This window comes from Callithrix jacchus, chromosome X (assembly GCF_049354715.1).
Source record: "Callithrix jacchus isolate 240 chromosome X, calJac240_pri, whole genome shotgun sequence".
Lineage (NCBI taxonomy): Eukaryota > Metazoa > Chordata > Mammalia > Primates > Cebidae > Callithrix > Callithrix jacchus.
The window spans coordinates 27375870-27401311 of NC_133524.1; the positions used below are offsets into that span (position 1 = coordinate 27375870).

General features: G+C 36.5%; 1 pseudogene; it reads left to right on the forward strand.

Annotated features, from left to right (window-relative positions):
- Positions 1–23234, forward strand: part of LOC100392785 (formin-2-like) — a 136840-nt pseudogene extending 113606 nt beyond the window's left edge.
- The last annotated feature ends 2208 nt before the right edge of the window (positions 23235–25442 follow it).

The following is a 25442-nucleotide window of genomic DNA, read 5'->3' on the forward strand; positions in this document are numbered from 1 at the left end:
CAAGTCTCATAAAATAGACTTAAAACAACAAAGATCAAAAGAGACAAAGAAGGTCATTACAGAATGGTAAAAGGATCAATACAACGAGAAGAGCTAATGATCCTAAATATATATGGACCCAATACAGAAACACCCAGATATATAAGGCAAGTTCTTAATGACGTACAAAGAGACTTAGACTCCCACACAATAATAGTGGGAGACTTTAACACTCCACTGTCACTATTAGACAGATCAACCAGACAGAAAATTAACAAGGATATCCAGGGCTTGAACTCAGACCTGGAACAAGCAAACCTGATAGACATTTACAGAACTCTCCACCCCAAATCCACAGAATATACATTCTTCTCAGGGCCACATCACACCTACTCCAAAATTGACCACATAATTGGAAGTAAAGCACTCCTCAGCAAATGGAACAAAATGGAAATCATAACAAACAGTCTCTCAGACCATAGTGCAATCAAGTTAGAACTCAGAATTCAGAAACTAACCCAGAACCACACAGCTTCATGGAAACTGAACAACTGGCTCTTGAATGTTGACTGGATAAACAATGAAATGAAGGCAGAAATAAAGAATTTCTTCTAAACCAACGAGAATGAAGACACAACATACCAGAATCTCTGGGACATATTTAAAGCAGTCTCTAGAGGAAAATATATAGCAATAAGTGCCCATATGAGAAGAGTGGAGAGATCCAAAATTGACAACCTGTCATCAAAATTGAAAGAGCTAGAGGAGCAAGATCAAAAAAACTCAAAACCTAGCAGAAGACAAGAAATAACTAAGATCTGAGCTGAACTGAATGAGATTGAGACACGAAAATCCCTTCAAAAAATCAATAAATCCAAGAGCTGGTTTTTTGAAAAGATCAACAAAATAGACAGACCACTAGTCAGACTGATACAAAAGAAAAGAGAGAACAACCAAATACATGCAATAAAAAATGATAAAAGGGAAATCACCAGAGATTCCACAGAAATTCAAACCATCATCAGAGAATATTACAAACAACTCTATGCACATAAACTAGTAAACCTGGAAGAAATAGATGAATTCCTTGACACCTGTGTCCTCCCAAGCCTAAACCAAGAGGAAGCCGAAACTATGAATAGACCAATAACAAGGTCTGAAGTCGAGGCAGCAACTAAGAGCCTACCACACAAAAAAAGTCCAGGTCCAGATGGGTTCACAGCCAAATTCTACCAGACACACAAAGAGGAGCTGGTACCATTCCCTCTGAAACTATTCCAAATAATCCTAAAAGGGGGAATCCTTCCCAAAACATTTTATGAGGCCAACCTCATCCTGTTACCAAAACCCGGCAGAGACCCAACAAGAAAAGAAAACTTCAGGCCAATATCAATGATGAACATAGATGCAAAAATCTTCAATAAAATATTGGCAAGCCGATTGCAACAGCAAATCAAAAAACTTATCCATCATGATCAAGTAGGATTCATCCCAGCGATGCAAGGCTGGTTCAACATAGGCAAGTCTATAAACGTAATTCACCACATAAATATAAACAAAAACAAAAACCACATGATTATCTCAATTGATGCAGAGAAGGCATTTGACAAAATTCAACAGCCCTTTATGCTAAAAACCCTCAATAAACTCGGTATTGATGGAACGTATCTCAAAGTAATAAAAGCTATTTACGACAAACCAACAGCCAATATCATTCTGAATGGGCAAAATCTGGAAGCATTCCCTTTGAAATCCGGCACTAGACAAGGATGCCCTCTCTCACCACTCCTATTCAATATAGTACTGGAAGTTCTTGCCAGAGCAGTCAGGCAAGAAAAAAAAAAATAAAAGGCATTCAAATAGGAAAGGTAGAAGCCAAATTGTCTCTATTTGCAGACGACATGATAGTATACCTAGAAGACCCCATCGCCTCAGCCCAAAAACTCCTGAAACTGATAAGCAACTTCAGCAAAGTCTCAGGATATAAAGTCAATGTGCAAAAATCACAAGCATTCCTCTACACCAATAACAGACTTAAAGAGAGCCAAATTGAGAATGAACTGCCATTCACAATTGCTACAAAAAGAATAAAATACCTAGGAATACAACTCACAAGGAACGTAAGGGACCTCTTCAAGTAAAACTACAAACCACTGCTCAACGAAATCAGAGAGGACACAAACAGATGGAGAAACATTTAATGTTCATGGTTAGGAAGAATCAATATCGTGAAAATGGCTATACTGCCCAAAGTAATTTACAGAATCAATGCTATCCCCATCAAGCTACCATTGACTTTCTTCACAGAACTGGAAAAAACCACCATAAACTTCATATAGAACCAAAAGAGAGCCCACATAGCCAAGTGAATTCTAAGCAAAAAGAACACAGCGGGGGGCATCACACTACCGGATTTCAAACTATACTACAAGACTACAGCAATCAAAACAGCATGGTACTGGTACCAAAACAGAGATATAGACCAATGGAACAAAACAGAGGCATCAGAGGCAACACAACATATCTACAACCATACAATCTTTGATAAACCTGACAAAAACAAGCAACGGGGAAAGGATTTCCTGTTTAATAAATGGTGTTGGGAAAACTGGCTAGCCATGTGCAGAAAGCAGAACCTCGATCCCTTCCTGACACCTTACACTAAAATTACCTCCAGATTGATTAAACATTAAACATAAGACCTGGCACCATAAAAACCCTAGAAGAAAATCTAGGCAAAACCATTCAGGACATAGGAGTAGGCAAGGACTTCATGAACAAAACACCAAAAGCATTGGCAACAAAAGCCAAAATAGACAAATGGGACCTAATGAAACTGCACAGCTTCTGCACAGCAAAAGAAACAGTCACTAGAGTGAATCGGCAACCAACAGAATGGGAAAAAAATTTTGCAGTTTACCCATCTGACAAAGGGCTGATATCCAGAATTTACAAAGAACTCAAACAGATTTACAGGAAAAAAACAAGCCCATTCAAAAATGGGCAAAGGATATGAACAGACACTTTACAAAAGAAGACCTACAAGAGGCCAACAAACATATGAAAAAATGCTCATCATCACTGGTCATCAGAGAGATGCAAATCAAAACCACATTGAGATACCATCTGACACCAGTTAGAATGGCGATCATTAAAAAATCTGGAGGCAACAGATGCTGGAGAGGATGTGGAGAAATAGGAACACTTTTACACTGTTGGTGGGAATGTAAACTAGTTCAACCATTGTGGAAGACAGTGTGGTGATTCCTCAAGGCTTTAGAAATAGAAATTCCAATTGACCCAGCAATCCCATTACTGGGTATATATCCAAAGGACTATAAATCATTCTACTATAAGGACACATGCACACGAATGTTCATTGCAGCACTGTTTACAATAGCAAAGACCTGGAACAAACCCAAATGCCCATCAGTGATAGACTGGATTGGGAAAATGTGGCACATATACACCATGGAATATTATGCAGAAATCAAAAATGATGAGTTCGTGTCATTTTTAGGGACATGGATGAATCTGGAGAACATCATTCTCAGCAAACTGACATAAGAACAGAAAATGAAATACCGCATATTCTCACTCATAGGTGGGTGATGAACAATAAGAACACATGGACACAGGGAAGGGAGTACCAAACACTGGGGTCTATTGGGGGGAAGAGGGGTGGGACAGCGGGGGAGGGGGAGCTGGAGAGGGATAGCCTGGGGAGAAATGCCAAATGTGGGTGAAGGGGAGAAAGGCAGCAAAACACACTGCCATGTGTGTACCTATGCAACTATCTTGCATGTTCTGCACATGTACCCCAAAACCTAAAATGCAATAAAAATAAAATAAAAAAAGAATAATCTCTTCAACGAATGGTGCAAGGACAATTAGATATCAACATGCAAATAAATGAAGTTGGATTCTTACCTCAGACCATACACAAAAATTAGCTAAAAATGGATTATAGGTATAAATGTAATAAAACTCTTAGAAAATACATGAGAAAACTTTGTAAACTTGGTTTAAGCAATTGTTTCTTAGTTATGACACCAAAATTACCAGAAATGAAAAAGGAATAGATAAATTGGACTTCATCAAAATTTTAAAAACTTTATACTTCAAAGGATACCACTAAGAAACTCAAAACATAACCCAAAGTATGGGGGTAAATATTAGCAAATGTTATCTTCCATAAGGTTGTGTATTCAGAATATATAAAGAATACTCACAACTCAATAATAAAAGGAGAAAAAATATTTAAATGGGCAAAATATATGAATAGATGTTTTTGAAAATAATATATACAGAATAGCCAATAAGAACATGAAAAGATAGTAAATGCCATTGGTCATTAGGGAAGTGCACATCAGACAAAAATGAGATACCACTTCACACCCATTAGGAAGGCTATAACAAAAATGACTGACAATATCATGTGACAGAAAGGATGTAGATACATTTGAACACTTGTACATAGCTAGTGAGAATGTAAAGAGGTACAGCATCTTTGGAAAACAGTCTGGCAGTTCCTCAAAGGGTTAAACAAAGTAAACACACTATACTTCATATATATGAAGTTATATATGTATATGAAGTACATTTCTGAAGGGTTAGGGGATTTGGAGTTAATGGGAATGGAATGAAAAGTGATTGCTTATATATAGATTTTCTTTTCTGGGTGATAAAAATACTCTAAACTTATGGTAATAATTGTGCAACTCTAAGTTTACAGAAAACCATCAAATTATGCATGTTAATTGGTGAATTTTATGACACATTTATAAATTATCTCTCAATAAAGATGTTACAAAAGGAAAAATTTCCAGTTGTCTATTATCTTCCGGAAGGACCAAACTGAAGTACTTATGTTATATACACTTATGGAAAATACTGAGTTCAAGAACTATCAAACCAATTACTTTTTATTAATCATGAATTTAAAAGTCTGACATGAATAGATCACCTAGATTCCGGTTATTCAAAGTTTGGTCCATGGACCAGGAGTATCACCTGGAAGCTTGTTAGAATTGCAAATACTTCTGCCCAATCCCCAATCCACTGAATTGGAATCTGCATTTCAACTTGATCCCCAGGTAATTCATATGCTTATTATGTTTGAGAAGAACTGGCATAACACCCAGCCTTTGCCTGTATATCCTTATTCCTCTAGTTTTCTCACAGTTTAATCTCACTGTACCTACCTTTTATTCTCAGTTGTATGTCTAGTCTATTAACTCATTAAATTAATCTATCATCCAACTTCTGGCTTCACATAATTCTTTTGCAGGTTTAGATTCCATGGTGAATGATAAACCACATCTTACTAGCATCATCAACACTGTTATCTCTTTGTCTAACACCTATATATACCTTGCAAACACCAATTTTAGGTAAATTCAGAATCTTGCTTTCTCTATTACTACTCTCGGATTCCTCAGCTTTACTGAAGAAAAGCAATTTGTGTGTCCTTGTGCCTCTAAGAAATTTGCAATCTCTAATTAGTCTCAAATGATGCTTCAGAGCCATTCAGAAATATATTTGTTTTCTATTATCATTTCCAAAAGAAATAATTCTAAACCTCACTTATGCCTCTGTCTTTATCAGAAAATTCACCTTTGTACCTTCTGCAGAATGCTGAGTTTTTCAGAGTTGAGTTTACCAGTCATTTCTTCACCCAGACTATCTGCATTTGCAACAATTGTAAAGCCTATCCCAGCCATTTAAGAGAAGGGGATTGATTTTCTTCCCCCTGCTTAAGGTATTGCTACTAATCAATAGCTATGCTCTTGCTCTCACCTCTTTAAATAATCTCAAAATAACCATCTCCACACTTCTTCAACCTGATCCTCTTCCTGGCTTTTTTCCTGAGGGTTCAGGAAAGGTTTTTGCTTAAAACTTTCTTGTCTTAAAACCAACGAAATTCAACCGAACCCTAAGAACAACAAATATAATTGCTCTCTTGAGCAGATCTATTTACCTTTCCAAAACATTTTCTCATTTGTTTCATAATACAGCCTTATTTCTTGAAACTGCAATATATTCTACCTTAATTCACATTCATCTCTTTATACCCTGAGATGACTTTATTCTTGCTCTACTTTTATTGATCTTGCTATAGTAACCAAAGGCCTCCCAATTTTTAGTTTCCTTGAAGCCTTTTCTGTCTTTACCTTTCTTGATTTTTCAGCAGATATTGACACTGCTTTCCAGATATTTTTTGAAATCTTTAGTCTCCTCTTTGTTCTTTGATCACTTTTACCCCTCTATAGCTTCCAAGGATCATGCTCTTCTTTCAACTTCTTAAAAGTTGTTTCTTAGGGTTTCATCTTTTAACCTTATTCTTGTCTGTCAGTACTTACCCTTCACATAAAATTTAAACTGTGCACATGGTCTCATCATAATGATGACTTCTAATTTCATGTCTCTATCTCTGACTTCTATCATATTTGAGGGAAGAATGTGACCATAAAATTAAAACTCACAAAAGTTTTATTTTCTCAGGTAGGAAAAAGATCAGAAAACATAATACCATCATAAATTTCTCTTGAGAAAAACAGAAACACTTCAAAGAGATGAGTTAGTATAAAAACAATGAAAAAGAGAATGCATTTTAAAAGAAAATTAGACTGGTTTTAAAATTATTCATAAATAGAATTAAGTTTAGATATATGTTGAAAATGTGTATCTAAACTAAATATAATAAAGAGATGTAATTTCTCAGAGGAAAATGTTCATAATGTACAAGAATAAAATTCAATACTAACAAATTGAATTAAACCATCATATACTTTGAAGAAAAACAGTCCAAAAGAAGTTAAAGTGTTATTTCCAAATAACACTTTGGAAAATTGGAAAAAATGTAAAATTTTAGGCTTTTTGGTAAGTAAAGACAATGACAGTATTATGTGTCTGAAGTAATGTTATAAAGCTAAATGTATAATAAACTTCATATAATAATGTATCTAAATGTTTTCATTATTGAACAATAAAATGGCAATAATTTAATAATGCATTCAATTCTAAAAATTCATAAAAAAATATTTCAGATATACAAAAGAATCTCAGAAATAAAATTAACAAAGACAAAAGCAGGAAACCATAAGACAAATTTTTAAATTACTAGTAGAATGCATTTTTTGCCAGTCTACTCCAAGGTAAAATGAGAGAAACCAAAGATGTGCAAAAGTCTAAAATATATATTTATAAATAAGAATAACTTTTTTATTGCAAGAGACTTTCTATTCAAGATGATGGACAAGTGCATGCATTTGCTTCACCTCCTTGTCAAAAAAAAAACAAAAACAGAAAGTACACAACCTAGTACAGAAGTTACCAAAAATTACGGAAAGTACATATAGATGGAAGATATACATAAATTGTAGATTTCAAAATTTTTTTGTATTTTTTTTGTGGTGTGTGCACATGTGTGTTATATGATTTGGCTGTGTGTACCTAACCAAATTCCACATTGAATTGTAATGATCCCCATGTGTTATGGGAGGGACCCATTGGGAGGTAATTGAATCATGGGGGTGGGTTTTTCCTGCGATGTTCTTGTGATAGTGAATAAGTCTCATGAAATCTGATGGTTTTATAAAGAAGAGTGTCCTGCACATGTGCTTGCCTGCCACCAGGTAAGATGTGCCTTTGCTCCTCCTGCACTTTCCGTCATGATTGTGAGGACTCTCCAGCCATGTGAAACTGTGAATCCATTAAACCTCTTTTTCTTTATAAATTACCTAGCTTCACGTATGTCTTTATTAGCAGCATGAGAGCAGAATAATACAGTAAATTGGTACCAGGTAGTGGGTTGCTGCTATAAATGTAGAAGGGACTGGAAAGGGGTAACAGGCAGAAGTTGAAACAGTTTGAGAGCGCCAAAGAAGATAGTAAAATGTGAGAAACTTTGGAACTTCCTACAGATTTGGAGGGTTCAGAAGAAGACAGGAAGATGTGGGAAAGTTTGGAACTTAGAGACTTATTGAATGGCTTTAACAAAAATGCTGACAGTGATATGGACAATAAGGTCCAGGCTGAGTTGGTCTCAGATGGAGATAAGGAACTTGTTGGGAACTGGAGTAAAGGTCACTCCTGCTATGCAAAGAGACTGGTGGCATTTTGCCCCTATCCCAGAGAGCTGTGTAACTTTGAACTTGAGAGAGATTATTTAGGGTATTTGGGGGAAGAAATTTCTAAGAGGCAAAGCTTTCAAGAGGAAGTGGAGCATAAGACTTTGGAAAATTTGGAGCCTAAGGTTGCAATAGAAAAGAAAAATCCACTTTCTGGAAAGAAACTCACGGAGTCTATGCTAATAGACAATGCTAATAATGACAACAATAGGGATAAGTCTCCAGGGCATGTCAGAGATCTTTGCAGCAACCCCTTCTATAGCAAGCCTGGAGGCCTAGGAGGAAAAAATTGGTTTCCTAGGCCAGTCCCAGGACTTCCTTGTTGTGTGCAGCCTAGGGACTTGGTGCCCTGCATCCCAGCAGCTCCAGCCATGGTTAAAAGGGGCCATGGTACAGCTCAGGCTGTAGCTTCAGAGGATACAAGCCCCAATCCTTGGCAGCTTCCACATGGTGTTGAGTCTGCAGGTGCACAGAAGTCAAGAATTGAGGTTGGAGAACCTCTGCCTAGATTTCAGAAGATGTTTGGAAATGCCTGGATATTCAGGCTGAAGTTTGCTGCCAGGGCAGGGCCCTCATGGAGGACCTCTGCTGGGGCACTGCAGAAGGAAAATGTGGAGTTGGAGCCCCCACACAGAGCCCCCACTGGGGCACTGGCTAGTAGAGCTGTGAGAAGAAGGCCACGATCCTCCAGATCCCAGAATGGTAGATCCACAGACTGCTTGTATCATGCACCTGGAAAAGCCACAGCAACTCAATGCCAGCCCCCATAAAAGCAGCCAGGAGGGAGGCTGTACCCTGCAAAGCCACAGGGGCAGAGTTTCCCAAGGCCATGGGAGCCCACCTCTTGCATCAGCATGACTTGGCAAGAAGACCTGGAGTCAAAGATCATTTTGGAACTTTAAGGTTTAATGACTGCCCTATTTTGTACTTGCATGGGCCCTGTAGTGCTTTCATTTTGGCCATTTTCTCCCATTTGTATCTGGTGTATTTACCCAGTGCCTGTACTACTATTGTATCTAGGAAGTAACTAACTCGCTTTTGATTTTACAGGCTCATAGGCAGAAGGGACTTGTCTTATCTCAGATGAAACTTTGAATTGTGGACTTTTGAGTTAATACAGAAATGAGTTAAGACTTTGGGGGACTGTTGGGAAGGTAGGACTGGTTTTGAAATGTGAGGACATGAGATTTTGGAGAGGCCAGAGGTGGAATGATATGGTTTGGCTATTGGTCCCCACCCAAATCTCACCTTGAATTGTAATAATACCCATATGTCATGGGAGGGACCCAGTTGAATCATAGGGTGGGTTTTTCCCATGCTGTTCTCTTTTTTTTTTTTTTTTTTGAGATGGAGCTTCGCGCTTATTACCCAGGCTGGAGTGCAGTGGCGCGATCCAGGCTCACCGCAACCCCCGCCTCCTGGGCTCAGGCAATTCTCCTGCCTCAGCCTCCTGAGTAGCTGGGATTACAGGCACGTGCCACCATGCCCAGCTAATTTTTTGTATTTTTAGCAGAGAGGGGGTTTCACCATGTTGACCAGGATGGTCTCGATCTCTTGACCTCGTGATCCACCCGCCTCAGCCTCCCAAAGTGCTGGGATTACAGGCGTGAGCCACCGCGTCTGGCCTCCCATGCTGTTCTCTTGATAGTGAATAAGTCTTATGAGATCTGATGGTTTCATAAAGGGGAGTGTCCTGCAAATGCACTTGCCTGTTACCATGTAAGATGTGTCTTTGCTCCTCTTTCACTTTCCGCCATGGTTGATTTGTCTTAACAGCATCAGGGGTGTGTGTGTGTGTGTGTGTGTGTGTGTATGTGTATGTGTAAGAACACAATATAATATTTGTCCTCTTAACATATTTTAGTGCAATTTTTATATAAAATATACTTTTAAAAAGCTAAAATCTGCTATATATTTATTAAAGTGACAAACGTAAAGGAAAGCAGGAATCAGATAAATTTCTGGAGGGGAGGAAGCATAGGGGATTATAATAATTAATAAGCATTTGTGGGGAGCATGAAAGTTCAGAGTACACAGAAATTGCCAATAGTGGAAGGGGATTCATACAGCAGGGCTGGGATGAAGGGTACAAATTAGTGATAGGAAAAATTATCTGTGAAAGATACACAGGTCAGATTTCCCTAACCTTGTACCAAGTAGAGGTTCCTACCCGCTTACACTCAAATCACCCATTTGAAGACAAAAAGTACTCACAATAAACTGAGACATACAGTCTAGACAGCTTCTAGCAGAGAATCTGGTACCCTAAATCTGAATACTTTTTATTTTAGCTTGGAGGTAGGAATGGGATATTGACACTTAAAAATCCCTTAGCAAAGACTAAATAAAGTGCATGGGACCCCCTGTGGAGATGAGTTACTGGATTAGAGAGGACCTAGAATGATTTTATTGCCTGCTTTTTTTGTTTCTCAGAAGAGAGCTGTCATCCCTCCCTAGGAGCCAGATTAAGCACTGCATCCTGGAAACTGCAAACTAGTGGGAAAGACAAAGAATATACACATTAATAAACACAAAATAGCCAAGTGCTATTGAAATCCTAAAGGTAAAGCATGAGAAAGAAATTGAAGGGAAGTGCAATAGAAATGAGAAGGCCAGGAGAAGCCACTTTCTGAAAGATACATGTGAGCAGCAACCAGAGTAAAAAATAAAAGTTAATCATGGATTTTATAGAATTAGATCATCTAGATTTAAAAAATGAGAGCAAATAAAAAGACATCCATTTACTTTCAATTTTTTTAAATGGTGTGTTAAAAGTTTTAAATTATTATTTCAGAAAATATTAATGTCTGACTATTAATTCATTTTATTAAGACATCTGGGCAACGTATCAAGCTTTTTCTATATAATCTCCCAGGCCTCATTCTTTAACCCAGGGTCTCAGTAAGGACATTTTGGGTAAAAGGAACATGAAAGAAAGCAAAACAGTATGATAATTGTGTTATTCTTTGGTTTATCTATATGCTTATTGTTATTTCTGCCATATTTCTTATTTATTTATAATAAAGAACACATTCTTGTTTTTCCTCTATTTTGCCCTTCCATTTTAGTTTTCTACATTCCTTACTTTTATTATATTTTTTCATTGCTTTACTAGTATTGAATTTAGTCATTCTATTTCTAGTCTTTCCATAAGTTGCATATAATTTTTGCAAATGAATACTTTAAAATATATCAAGAAGATATAATAGACACTATTACATATTATAGAATATACTTATGAATAATTATATATAAACATATAAAGAAGATATGTGTATTTGTGTTTATGTAGTATACATATACTACACAAATACAAACATAACTTTGTATAGTATACATATACTACTTGCATACTGTATTTGTAGTATACTATACTTGTGGGTCTACTTGTAATAGAGTATATCTTTTTTGTGTATAATGTGTATTTGTGTGTGTGTGTTTGTGTTCAGAGGAAAGAAAATTTCCTTCTGAAAGTTTCAGACTTTGATTTCTTTCATATATCCATCCTGTAGAGATGAGAACAACTAAATATCAGGAGGTACAAGGCATCAGGTGTTTTGTACACAAGCTGGAAGACATCAGGCTCTTCTTACACAATGTCTCAGGTATCAGCCTTTAAACCAGGGGCTAAATAGGGGCATTTTGGGTAAAACAAACATGTAAGGAAGCAAAACAGTGAGTACTATTAGTCAATATGTAATATTAGGATTCCTAGTATTGTTGGAAAAATAGAACCAAATTTTAAGTCTTGTTTGACATGTACACTTAAGTTTTCATATTTGCTTGTATATGAAACACACACATTCATTTAACAACCAAAATCTACAGACATCTGATTTTTCTACTAGATACCAAGAAGTCATTTTATTACATTTTCTGCCATTTTTATTTGTATGTCTTTTACTTATTTCTCTTGCCCGATTGCTCTGACTAGGACTTCCAGCATTATGTTGAATTGGAGTGGTGACAGTGAGCATCCTTGTCTTGTTCCATTTCTCAAGGGGAATGCTTCCAGTTTTTGCCTATTCAGTATGATGTTGCCTGTGGTTTTATCATAGATGGCTCTTATTATTATTCTGACGTATGTTCCTTTGACTTGTGGTTTGTTGAGGGTTTTGTTCATGAAGGGATGTAGGATTTTACTGAAGGTTTTCCCTGTATCTAATGAGATGATGATCTGGTTTTGTTTTTAAAATTCTGTTTATGTTGTGAATCACATTTATTGATGTGCATATTTTGAATCAAACTTGCGTCCAAGGAATGAAGCCTACTTGATCATGATGAATTAACTCTTTAATGTGCTGCTTACTTCAGTTTGCTATTGCTTTGTTAAGGAGCTGCTCCACACCCAGGAAGATCTGCTGGCATTCAGAGCACTTTCTCATCTGGATCAGCAGCCTAAGAGTCTCTGCTTTTCCTGTGCAGAGATCGTGGTGCAGCAGGGCCTTTTCCACTGAACACCCAGGCAGATCTTCAGGTATGTGAACCACACATTTTACTAGATTAGGAGTTTAGACCACTGCCCACTCTCTGCAAAGAACTTGGGGCCAAGCAGGTTTCCCAGCTCCAGGCCCGAGACACTCATAGGAGATAATTATTGTGCATTTTACTGATTTCTCATAAGGGTGAGCACTGGCAATATGTTTACTGGCTATTTGCAAATTGTCATTTTGTAATTTTCATTGTATTAGTTTTCTCCCATATGTGTACTGCCCTTTATTGATTTAAACAAGTTTTGAGAATGTTGTGGAGAATGACCATTTGCCTCTTATGCTTGTTTCAAATAATTTTTTCACTCATTTTCTTGCCCTTTAATAAAGGTTATCTTTTGTTGTGCATAAATGTTGTTTCTATTATTTTCAGAATGGTAAATCTGTTTAACTTCATGAATATTATTTACCTTCCTCTCTCTCTCTACATCCCTTCCTCTCTTTTTCTTCTTTTTTGCTTAGTTTTTAAGCAAAGAGGCGATTTACAGAATACTATAAAATAATAATTGAGGCTATTTACAGAATATTATAAAATATTTTAATTCTATAATAATTTATATAACTTTGTCCTTTATATTTAAATAATTTATCAGCAACATAGCTTGGTAAAAATATGAATTAGGTTTATTACTTATTGATTTTTTAAAAAGTCCATTAAATGAAAACATCGATTATGTTTTCTCTAACATCCTTTATTCTATGATGTGGATAGCATTTTCTTATTTATTTGAAATGTACCTCTAGCATAAATTGAATTCATGTATATATAAAATCCATATATTAATATATATATATGTCCATATATAGACCTATATATTTATATACTTCTTTTTCTGGATTCCCTCTTCTGCTTTATCAACTTTTTTTCCTTCTACACTAATTCCACATTTTTAAAATTACTATAACTTTATAAAGTATTTTGGTTTGAAGTAGAGCTAGTTCTTTTATTGTTATTTTAAAAGTGTTTCTTGACACTTCTCGTGTGTTTTTTCTACTTCCATATGAACTTTAAGCTTGTAGGAACATATGAAAAAAATGCTCAATATCACTAATCATCAGAGAGATGCAAATCAAAACCACAATAGGATACCATCTCATACTAGTCAGAATGGCTATTATTAAAAAGTCAAAAAAAATAGCAGATGTTGGCAAGATTGTGGAGAAAAGATAACATTATACAGTTAGTGGGAATGTAAATGATACGGTTTGGTTGTGCCCCCACCCAAATCTCATCTCAAATGGTAATGTGAATTGTAATCCCCACATGTGGGAGGGACCTGGTGGGAGGTGATTGGATTATGGAGGTGATTTCTTCCATGATATTCTCATGATAGTGAGGGACTTCTCAGGAGATCTGATGGTTTTATAAATGGAATTTTCCCCTGCTCTCTCTCTCTCTCTCTCTGTCTGTCTGTCTCTCTCTCCTGTCACCTTGTGGAGGTGCCTGCTTCCCCTTTACCTTCTTCCATGATTGTAAATTTCCTGAGGCCTCCCCAGCCATGCAGAACTGAGTCAATTAAACCTCTTTTGTTTACAAATTACCCAGTCTCAGATATTCTTCACAGCAGTTTGAAAATGGACTAACACAGTAAATTAGTCCAGCCTCTGTGGAAAGTGGTTTGGAGAGTTCTCAAAGAACTAAAAATAGAACTACTGTTCAACCCAACAATCCAATTACTAGGTATATACCCAAAGGAAAAGAAATCATTCTACTAAAAAGACACCCACACTTGTATGTTTATTGCAACACTATTCACAATATCAAAGACATGGAATCAACTTCTGTGTCTATCAGTGGTGGATTGGATAAAAAAAAACTATGACACATATACACCATAGAATACTACACAGTCACAAAATATAATGAATTATGTACTTTGCAGCAACATGAATAGAGCTGGAGGCCATTATCTTAAGTGAATTAATGCAGGAACAGAAGACCAACACTAGTGTATGTTCTAACTTATAAGTGGGAGCTAAAAACTGTAAACACAAATACGGGAACAATCAACATGGGATTTCAAAAGGATGGAGGGAGAGATGGGGCAAGGACTTAAAAATTACCTATTGGGTACTATGTTCGCTATTTTGGTGACAGGATCATATGTACCCCATGAATCTGAAAATTTTTTAAAATTAACCTCCTCTTTTTGCAAAAACAAAAATATTAATCTTGGTGAGATTTTTCCATAATAATCTTGGTATATTTAATTAAAGTTACAGTAAAATCAGATGATTTTAGAGACAATATACATCTATATAAAATTTATAAATTTTCTCAAAACAATTATAAATTTCAAAACTATGAACATGAATAGAAAAATATAACCAATAGATTAGATTAGTCTTTCACATTTTTCTCAGTTAAATGCATTGCTAATTTCTACCTCCTGTTATGGCCATTGAAGCTGAAAGCAACATGGATGATTTAGGGTAAGCTTATGTTGGAACTGACCTTATTATAGCTTAACTAACATAACAAAACTTAAACAAAACCAGGAAATCCCTAGGAACGTTCCTAAAAGTAAAATGACGTACGTTGTTGAAGCTGTTGACTTTGGCCAGGGAAACTTCATGTCAGAGTCAAATAAAATTTTACAGGACCTTCTAAATTATCTACTTTGAATACAGCACTCCTGACATTTGAATGCAGCTCTAATATGTCAGTGATTTTAAGTCCTTCTATTTTGTTTCTCCTTAACTCTCATTTCCCAAAGCTCCTTTTTTCTCTCTGGCAAATACAAGATAATTTTTTCTCATATATTTTAAGTAAAGTTTTATTTTGAGACAATTTTACAGTCACATGTAGATGTAAGAAAAATACAGAAAGAGTCTGTGCATCCTTCACCAAGTTTCCCCCAATGGTAAGTAACATCTTGCAAGCAATCACACAATATCACAACCTGAAACCTGGAAGTGATACAATGCAATGATCTTCTTCAGTTTTCCCCAGTTCTACTTGTATTCATATGTATGTGAGCATATGTGTGTGTGTATCCTCTCCATCTTCTTTTTTTCTACTTCAGATTTAAGAATATGAGTATTTAAGCTGAATCACATATAGAATCACAATTTGTTTAAAAGTTTTGCTGTGGATGTGATGATGTATTTTATGGCCTAGCATGGTTTGTAAGAGAGTTTAAATACATTTAATATATATTACTAATATTAATGTATTATGGAAATTAAATGATAGACTGTGGATTTGTGATATGTGAACTCAATTGAACCAAGAAAGATATTTTTATTTGTGAGAAAGGGGTTAGTTTTTTATCTGTTGGTTTCCTTTTATTAGTATGCAGTCTAGGCGATCAACTTTCCAAATGAGTCTCTGCTTTCATATTATTCCAGCAACACATTTAAAATTAATGCTACAGAAAAATTACACAGGGGCAATATTTAGTCAATATCTGTCATTAGGAAACAAAAGCATAAATCTAGCTCTAGATGGAAAAAGCAGAATAAAGATTGCTTTAGAATAAATAAGGTAAATGTTGATTAGTTTACCTATAGCTACATTTTTCTTCAGTGAAATTCTATTTGGGTGGTGTGCCCATCTTTGTTTAAACTCATTGTTTCATCTTGTCATAACTATTATTTATTTATACACTGTCATTTGTCAAGCTCTAATTTATCTTCTTTATTTTGAAGTTATTATGTGAGTTTTACTTTTTATAATTATGCTTGGTTCATCATGATAAGAGGTTATCCTCAAAATGTACAAATAGAATTCAGAGAGTTTTCTTCAAGAACAAATAAAAATGGGAAGAATGAAATCATTATAACTAGGAAAAACATGTTCTGCCTTCACTGTAGTACTTTTTCTTATTTATCATCATTGTGGCTAGTACCATTACTAGTGTCATGATCTTGCATGGTCATCACTTGGCTTTTATTTGAGTTTTCTCCCCAGGAGTTCTGGACAACACGAAATGTGTGGGTATGTTTGAGTCGTGGTGCATTTCTAGGCACAATTTATTCTGATTTTTGGTAGCTATTTGACAGATAAAATAGGACAATAGACAAAGGGAGAGAATAATGTAGGTAGGTGGATTACCATGGTTGATAAGCTAAAGGCAAAACAAAGGAGTCCAAACAGGCTACATAGGGCTCAAAGTATGTCTTCTGGAATGACTTTTTCTAAGCCCAAAGAGCTGATGATTTTTTGCTATTGTTAAATTTTCAAGGCAACCAGTAAAGAGATAATCACCAGTATCCTCATCATTCTTTTTATGTTCACCACAAAATCTGATGTAGAGCAAAGTTAATTGAAAGAGGGATCCATAAATAAATTATACTTAACATTTCCTTGAGCATAGCTTCTCTATCCAGAAATATGTTCAAGTTAAACATTTTATTTTATGCCATCGTAGACTTAGTGACACTTGCTATTAAATCAGTAAATTAAATTAAGCTGTTCGATATATAACTTTTGTTTTTATATCTATACATGAAATGATACAATATAAGCTGATATTAAGATGATTTTACTACATGGAGAAAGGAGACAGAAAAAAGAATTCCAGGTAGAGGGACCATTATTAGCAAAGGCATATATGCATAAATATGCATATTAATTATGACTCAATGTATAGCCAGAACAATGAGTACATTACTAAAATATTATCATCACAAATAATTTAATTTGAGATAAAGAAGGGCTTTGGATGTTGGAATTATTTATAATGTTAATACCATCAAAGACATTATGAAGATTTTCTTTTTCTATTTAGCACTCTTTTTTGTGCCTTTACTTTTTCCCTTTTCTAGACTATGAAATGTAATCTGTGCTCACTTTTCACTCAGGTTCCCTTCTATCAAAAGCCCTAATACACACTGTGCAATAAACCATTTAGATCTGTTTCTTTAGAATTCTTCTATTAGAAATTTTTACGAAGGTAGATGTAGTTCTTTATGAAACTCGAATTGGGTATAACTAGGTGTAATCCTAAGTGAGGCAGTATTGGAAATCAGAAATGCTTAACTAACCTATTGGAGAAAATCTAGAGTTTAAAGTCTAGAAGCATTTTCATCTCTTACTTTGGAGGATGGAACTTCTGAAGGGGGTTTTCTCTCTTTTACAATTTGAATTATCTCCCTCTGTAGTTCACATCTTAAAGCTATATAGATACTTCTATTGCAGACCAAATTGCTAAAGGGAATTATCTGCTAGTTAGAAAAAACAGGACCATAGAAGATACCCAATTATGAAAAAGTTGAGGGCTGTAATAATGGAAATAAACCAGATTCTATACAAACCTTTCAGCAGGATAGTCAGCAGAAAAAATATTTCTTCAATTGCCTATAAAAATGACTTGCGTTTCTCATGGAGTAAGCTGTCTCTTGATCCAAGCAAATGTTGAGTGCTGCTAAGTGGAAATTCAATGCTCTTTCCTCCCCATAACAATGAAGAATAATAGAGAAGAGAAGCCAAAACTGGTATATTTCAGCTTGCTTAAAAAATTGAAGTTTGAAATTAAGAATGTGGAGCAAGAGGTAAGATGCTCAGAACAAAGACAGAGAATTCAGTTACCATGGCAAATATCTCAGTTTATCCCCAATTCATCATCCATCCCCACAAGGATGCCCCAAATAAATCTTTGTTCTCTTTTCTGTGAGGAGAACATTGCACTCTGCTTCCGGTAAATGGGTGGAGTAAAGAACAGGACAGAGTCCATATGGTTTTTAGTTCATAAATCAGGTAAATAGCAGTGTTTCATCCAACAATAACCAGGTACTTCATACCAGGCTAAATTTCCTAGGGTTTGGTTACACAATTGTACACAAGACAAAGTTCTTGTCTTCACAGAACTTGTATTCCAATGGAAGACGAGACCACTCATTAAATCATCAAATGAACGTACATTGTTTATAATTATTCATTCAGGTAACCATGAGTACTACGAAATAATTTCAGTCAATAACACGCAATAGCTATGAGTGGATATTGCTCCTAAATTAAATTGAATCCTTATCAAGAAACCACTTGTAGGATTACAGGTCAGGAAGAAACATGATGTGAGTTCCTAATTTTGTTTTTAACACAAACAAGTCAGCAATCTAGACTGACGGCAGCAACAGTAGCATAAGCTTTCTTTTCTCCTTCCGTACAGGAGCATCTGGGATTATTTCTGAATAATTAGGGTCTTACTGAGGTTGGGAAAGGGCCTAATTCTCTCAAAGTGCTTTTTCATATTTTTATATAAAGTGTTTCCTGGTTGTTTTGGAAGAACTTACACTGATAATTTAAGTGATTATGTCCAGGAAAATGATTATGAACTCGAGGCTTTCTGGATTTCTACACCAAATTCAGACTCAATACGGATATATCTTCAGCGAAGGAAAGAAAACCAAATCAGGACAGCAGTATTCATGAAAGACATCTCTGGCTTCAGAACTTCAGTGTTTTATAAAGGCTGTTTCCCCACAGCAAACCCCTAATTTTGAATTGGTATACTTAATCTGTATGATTACAGTACTCTTTTAGTTAGAAGCTCACAATAATGAGTTATTTCTCACTTAGTCTTTATCTTGACCCCTTCCCTTTTACCTTGAATGAAAGTCTTGTATGACTTTTCTACATCTCCCTGGATATCTGGTGGATTACCTATTTTAGCTTACCCAGGATAAGGTTTTGCAACAAAGAGATGAAGGATTGAGGCTTGGCTACCAGTAAAGGTCAACCAAGAACATAAGGTGTGTCTTTATTAGACACTATCACAAACTGTTCCATCTTCTTTCCCTTCTTAAATTCTTCATCTATTTCCTTTTACAAATACTTATTGAATGTCTATGAGTGCTACTTATGGAGCTGGAACTAAGAAAATCATATGTTTCCATGTGAAAGTCATGCTCAGATAACAAAATAATTTTATGTAGCTGAGACCAAGAGGTAAACATTCATTTTAAATAATTATACAAATTACCAGGAAATAAACACTCAAAATGACTAGCATTTACTCGCAACACAGAAATGGTGAAATAGCTAACTTCAGTAGTCACAGAAAATCAAAGATTAAACATATATTATTGCATACAGTCGCAATTTTAAATAAGCTTTCTGCCTGATAGAGGCTGTGGCCTGTTTCTCAGCTATGAATGATATGACTAATTAAAAATAATAATATACTTTACATCAAGGATAACGAATTAAGACTTTACTGAGTATTGCTTTTTTAGTAACTATGTAGAATCATAAATCATCATTACCCATCACACAATACCATTCGAGAACACTAGTAACCTTCCTGAGAGCTCCGTGAAAAATTTCCTCTTTATAATTAACTCTCATTAGAAGGTTGCAGTTTTTTTCAGAATGACCACCAATGACACAAATGCAGCTGAAAACAGCTGAGACACAGGTGTTCCAAACTTGGGTTGTTGGTAATAGTTCATCATGCATGAAGTGACTAAATCATTTTCTACACTACTCATTTTGTTGCATTAAATGGAGAAATATGATTAGATTTTTTATTTCTAAGTTTTAATCAGAAATATCAAAGGAACAGATTTTTTTTTTCTGCTGGGATAATAAAATCTGTTATAATGTTTCAATAAATAATGTTTTACATTAACATTTAAAATACCCATATTAGGACATACCAAAGGGGAACACGAGTTGCCTTGACAGGGCTCCCATTGCTCAAACTGGGACAATTTGAACATCAGAAATAATAATACTGGTAATAGTTTATATTATATTGAATATAAAAAATAATTCCTGAAGATCCTCAGCCGGTGTCTTATTATACTTCTCTTGCCTTTTTTTTTAGGGAAATTTAAAAAAAGAAAGAAAAAGTCCTTAAGTTCGGACCTATGCTAGAGTTATATTTCTGAGGAGCATCTGAGAGAAATGTGAATTTTTATCCCTTTTCTGAGTGACTTTGTATTTTTGGCTGCCAGCTCTCTTCACTTCTTATAGGTTGGTGCCTTTGCCTGCCTCTTTGTCTTTTCATTCTCTGTCCCCTCCCCATAGCCATGATTGGGATTGTGAATGTTAGTCACTGATATTTCTGAGTAGAAATGGTGGCATGGTGGGTTACTAACTGCTTTGTTCAAGAACCGTCTGCAATTAAATTCAAGGGGCTTACCCTTTTGGATCCAAATTTAAATCCAAAATTTAGTTTACCAATTAAATATAAAAGGGAGCTGAGTGAGGTGGTGTGTGCCAGTATCTCTGGCTACTTGGGAGGCTGAGGCAGGAGGATGGTTTGAGCCCATGAGTTTGAGGGCAAACACTGTTGGAGAAGCTGTTCAGCCAGCAAGAGAAGGGGCCTCCAGAAAAAGCAAAGATGTTTTGCTCATAGATCATTGCCATGGGCCTTCCCCTTCCTTTTAGCGATTGCTTCAGTGAACTGGGTAATCAGAATGCCCAGATGAGTGCAGCTTCATTTGATGATTTGAACAAAACTTTGTATAGAAGCTTATATCAAGATATAAAGATCATGGATTCTTGTAGATACAATGAACTACAAATGAACATTTGAAGTCAGCCATCCATCAGACATAGTCAACAAAAAACATGGATGGAAATTGGCTAGTCTCTTCTGTATACAGAAAATAATTATTGATGAAACAAGACATCAGCCCATTCCATGTGCTCCTTAACTATGAACAAGAAACAGTGTCTGAAAGCATGAGGAACATTTATACAAGATGGATAATGGTAGAAGATGCACTAAATATTTAAGCCAGCCAGAATGCCAAGTTAAGATTCAGCTTGGATTTAAAAACAAAAACATTATTTTTCAAGGCCTCAGAGTATAAGTTCTGTGTATTACAGGAAAACTTTTATGCTTAGTTGGATGAAGAACAACCTTGCTTTCTTTTTCTGAATGTGCTATGACCTTGGCAAGATCAACTTTATACTTGGGCTACAGTTTGTCAACCCATGCACTCACTGGATTATTTAGAAGGACAGTTTCCTAGGCAGGTCCCATCCCGGTGGTCACCATCCAAACCTCCCGATAAGGAACACAAGCTCAAGGATGCTGAAACAGAATCTCAACTTGCTGTTTTGGAAACTCCAAAAAAACCTATCAGATGCTGTCCAGCAGGAAATTGTCGACATGAAGTCTGAGGGATAGGCCACTGTAATTCAGCATCTGGAGCAGACCATTGAGGATCTGAGGACCAAAAGAGCTGAACTAGAGAGGTAATGTCCCACCCTGGACACAGAGGTGGCCAGTGGTTGTCAAGGGCTTGAGAATGGAGTGACAGCCTCAGAAGATGTCTCAAAGCTGTCAGTTTTAAAGAAAAAGAAGTACGGCATCAAAGGATTTTAGAGGCAAAATCCATACAGACTTCCCCAACAGAAGAGGTTGGGGTACTAACACCGCCTCCTGTGGACCGCTGCCGGGGGGTCCTCCTTCCCTCCCTGGGGCTGAAAGTGGAACTCAGACAAAATTATGTTCAGTGATTTCTTTGACTGTATCTCCAAGGCAAATATCAGTCCAGCTCAACAGGCATCAGTCCACACAGAGCATCTCACAGCCTCCACCAACTCCATCCCTTCTGTGGTCTGATGGTCAAGGACAGCCTGGGTCACAGACGCACCATACTTTTATTTCTACTGAGTTTGACACCAGCCATGAACACTCTGTTTTCTCTGCCTTTGAAAACAGCTGTAACAACCCATCCCCAACACCTCCATGCCTGGCTTGGGCATGGTGCCTCCCCTACTTACCCTTCTCCCTGGCATGACAATGCCTACTCTGCACAGTAGCCATTCCCCTACCTCCTCCTCTGCTGGGTGCAGAAACATTACCGCCTCCTTCCCCTCCTCTACTCAGAATGGGAATAACTCCTCCACTTCTTCTACCCGGAGTGGGAATACCTTGCCACTCCCACTTCCCAGAGTGGGCATACTGCCTCCTTACCTTCTTCCCTTCTTCCCAGAGCTGGAATACCCCCTCTGCCCCCTCTACCTGAAGCAGGATACCTCTTCCACCCCAACTTCGAGGAGCAGAAATAACTCCTCCGTCCTCTCTACCCAGAGCAGGAAAACCTCCTCCACCTTCTCTACCCCTTCTACCTGGAGTGGGCATAACCCCTCTGCCCCCTCTACCTTAAATGGGAATACCTCCTCCACCCTGACTTCCTAGAGCTAGAATACCTCCTCTGCACACTCTACCTGGAGTGGGAATACATCCTCTGCTCCCTCTACCTGGTGCTGGGATTTCCCCACCTCCTCCCTTGTCCGTATGGGTATTCTATCTGCTCCAGCTCCCCCTCCCCTTCCACGTGGGACAGAAATCCCCCCACCCACTCTGCTTCCTGCATTAGGCCCTCCACTCTTCCCAAAAGTTGGGAGGAATACTTTACCAACACCACTGGTGTGTGGATTTCTTCCTCCTCCATTGCCAAATGGGCTTGCTTAAATTAGGGATGAATAAGGACAAAGGGAATAGGAAGCAGCCCATGGAGCCTTGTCTACCAATGAAGCCTCTTTACTGGACAAGAATTTGACTACATAGCAAAATAGACTCCAGTGCTTCACTTATTTTGGGAAAAATTTGAAGACCCATCTATAGATTGTCATGAATATAAGCACTTATTTTTTTAAACTGCTGTAAAGGAGAGAAAGAAACCTATCTCTGACACAATCTCAAAGACAAAAGCTAAACGATGCTAAAAGCACCAGCACACTCTGTGGATGGAGCCAGAAATCAAATCTTGTCTCTATGAAAGGGCCAGAAAGAAACATCATGTCATTGGTCAGAGAGCAGGGAGTGAAGCAAAATGCTTGAATACTGAATGGCCATTTACTGAATCATTAAATGTTTATTGTGTGATTATCTTCAATAAACATATGCTAGATGATATAAAATTAAGAAAAAAAAAGAATTCCTGAGTCAACAGTAATACTCAAAACAAAATAAGAAAAAGGAAAGCTCTTCATTGCAGAAACTTGCTGTCTAATAAAATAAAATTGCCAATGTCATTTGCAACCAATATAATTATTGATTTAGTCAGGCATCATCAACAGATGCTAAAACCATTAGGTGAAGTGTAGTAGGAGGCCAAAATAGTAATATATTCTCATGGTATGAAGGCACAAGTTGCTTATTAATTGCAATGGGAAAATTATCTCTATAATGAAGAGAGCTAGAAAACACCATCTTAATCCAGTCTTCAAACTTAGCATAACAATAATGAGACAAACTGCCATTATGTGCTTTCTGATACACTATAATGGAAAGCATACACATTATATTGGTAGAATTCTTATAAAATGATGTTTAACATGAATATAATCACAAGGAAACTGATAAATAAAAATGTGAACCATTCTATAAGACAACTGACCTGGATTCTTTAACATATCACCATCACAGAAGACCAAAAACAGTGGCAGAATTTTTTAGCTTAATGGAAGCTAAGGAGATATCATCATCAAATGCAATAAGTGATCCTCAATTGGATTTTGCGGTAGAAACAAAAGTTTGTAAAAGAGCATTTGGGGAAATTTGAATATGGACTCTGTGTTGCCTATAATTGTATTATTGCTAAAATTCTTGGGTGTGGTAGTACTCTGGGGTTGGTTATGAAGTAGGATGCCCTTAATTTTAGGAGATAAAGGATAAAGTATTTATAATCTCTCATCATATCTACAATTTAATTTCAAGAGCTACGGCAAAGATAATGCCATAGATATAGGAATAGGTCCAGTAAATGTCTTTAAATGTTTTTAAATAGCCATCTTTTGATGAAAGTTTTTATTATCATGTTGTGGCACTCTCAGATTTTCTCAGCTGCTTGATTACAAAATGCAGTCTGAAAATGGATCAACCATTTTCCATACCATAGGTAGATTATAAAGTTAAAAAGAAAAATCGTCTTATTTTATCTTTACATGTTAAAAAAAATGTGGACCATGCTCAGCATTCAATACTAAAAAAAGAACACAGTTTACAATAGCAAAGATCTGGAACCAACCCAAATGCCCATCAATGATAGACTGGACAGGGAAAATGTGGCACATATACACGATGGAATATTATGCAGCCATCAAAAATGATGAGTTCGTGTCCTTTGTATGGACATGGAAGAACCTGGAAACCATCATTCTCAGCAAACTGACACAGAGCGGAAAATCAAACACCACATGTTCTCACTCATAGGCAGGTGTTGAACAATGAGGACACATGGACACCGGGAGGGGAGCACTACACACTGGGGTCTGTTGGGGGAAAATAGGGGAGGGACCATGGCGGGGTGGGGAGTTGGGGAGAGATAGCATGGGTAGAAATGCCAGATATAGGTGATGGGGAGGAAGGCAGCAAATCACACTGCCATGAGTGTACCTATGCAACTATCTTGCATGTTCTTCACATGTACCCCAAAACCTAAAATGCAATAAAAAATAAAAATAAAGATAAAATTTAAAAAAAGAACAGAAAGGGTTTGGAGAAAGGAAAGGAGATATAATATAAGCAGAGTTTGGAAGCAAAAGCAATACTATCGGGAGAAGAGGAAAGGAAAAATTTTGCAGTTTTTCCTCGTTTTTATGCTATATGAAAGTAAGCATTTTTGTATGTATTATTTACTACTCTGTTCTAACTACCTAGAATAGTGCTGCCACAAAATAGATGATAAATGGATATTTTAAAGAATGTGAGGTTATTCTAAGTGCCTTTATACAAACTATCTCAGTATATACACACACACACACACACACACACACACACACACACACACACGTATTTGGCCATCGGAAGCTCTTTCAGTGTATATATTCTCTTGCTACTCTTACTCTTGAAAATATCTTAATAAAGGAACTTTAGCAAGTTAATAACTACAAAATCTTCTTACTCTGAAGTAATATTCCTCTGAATTTTCC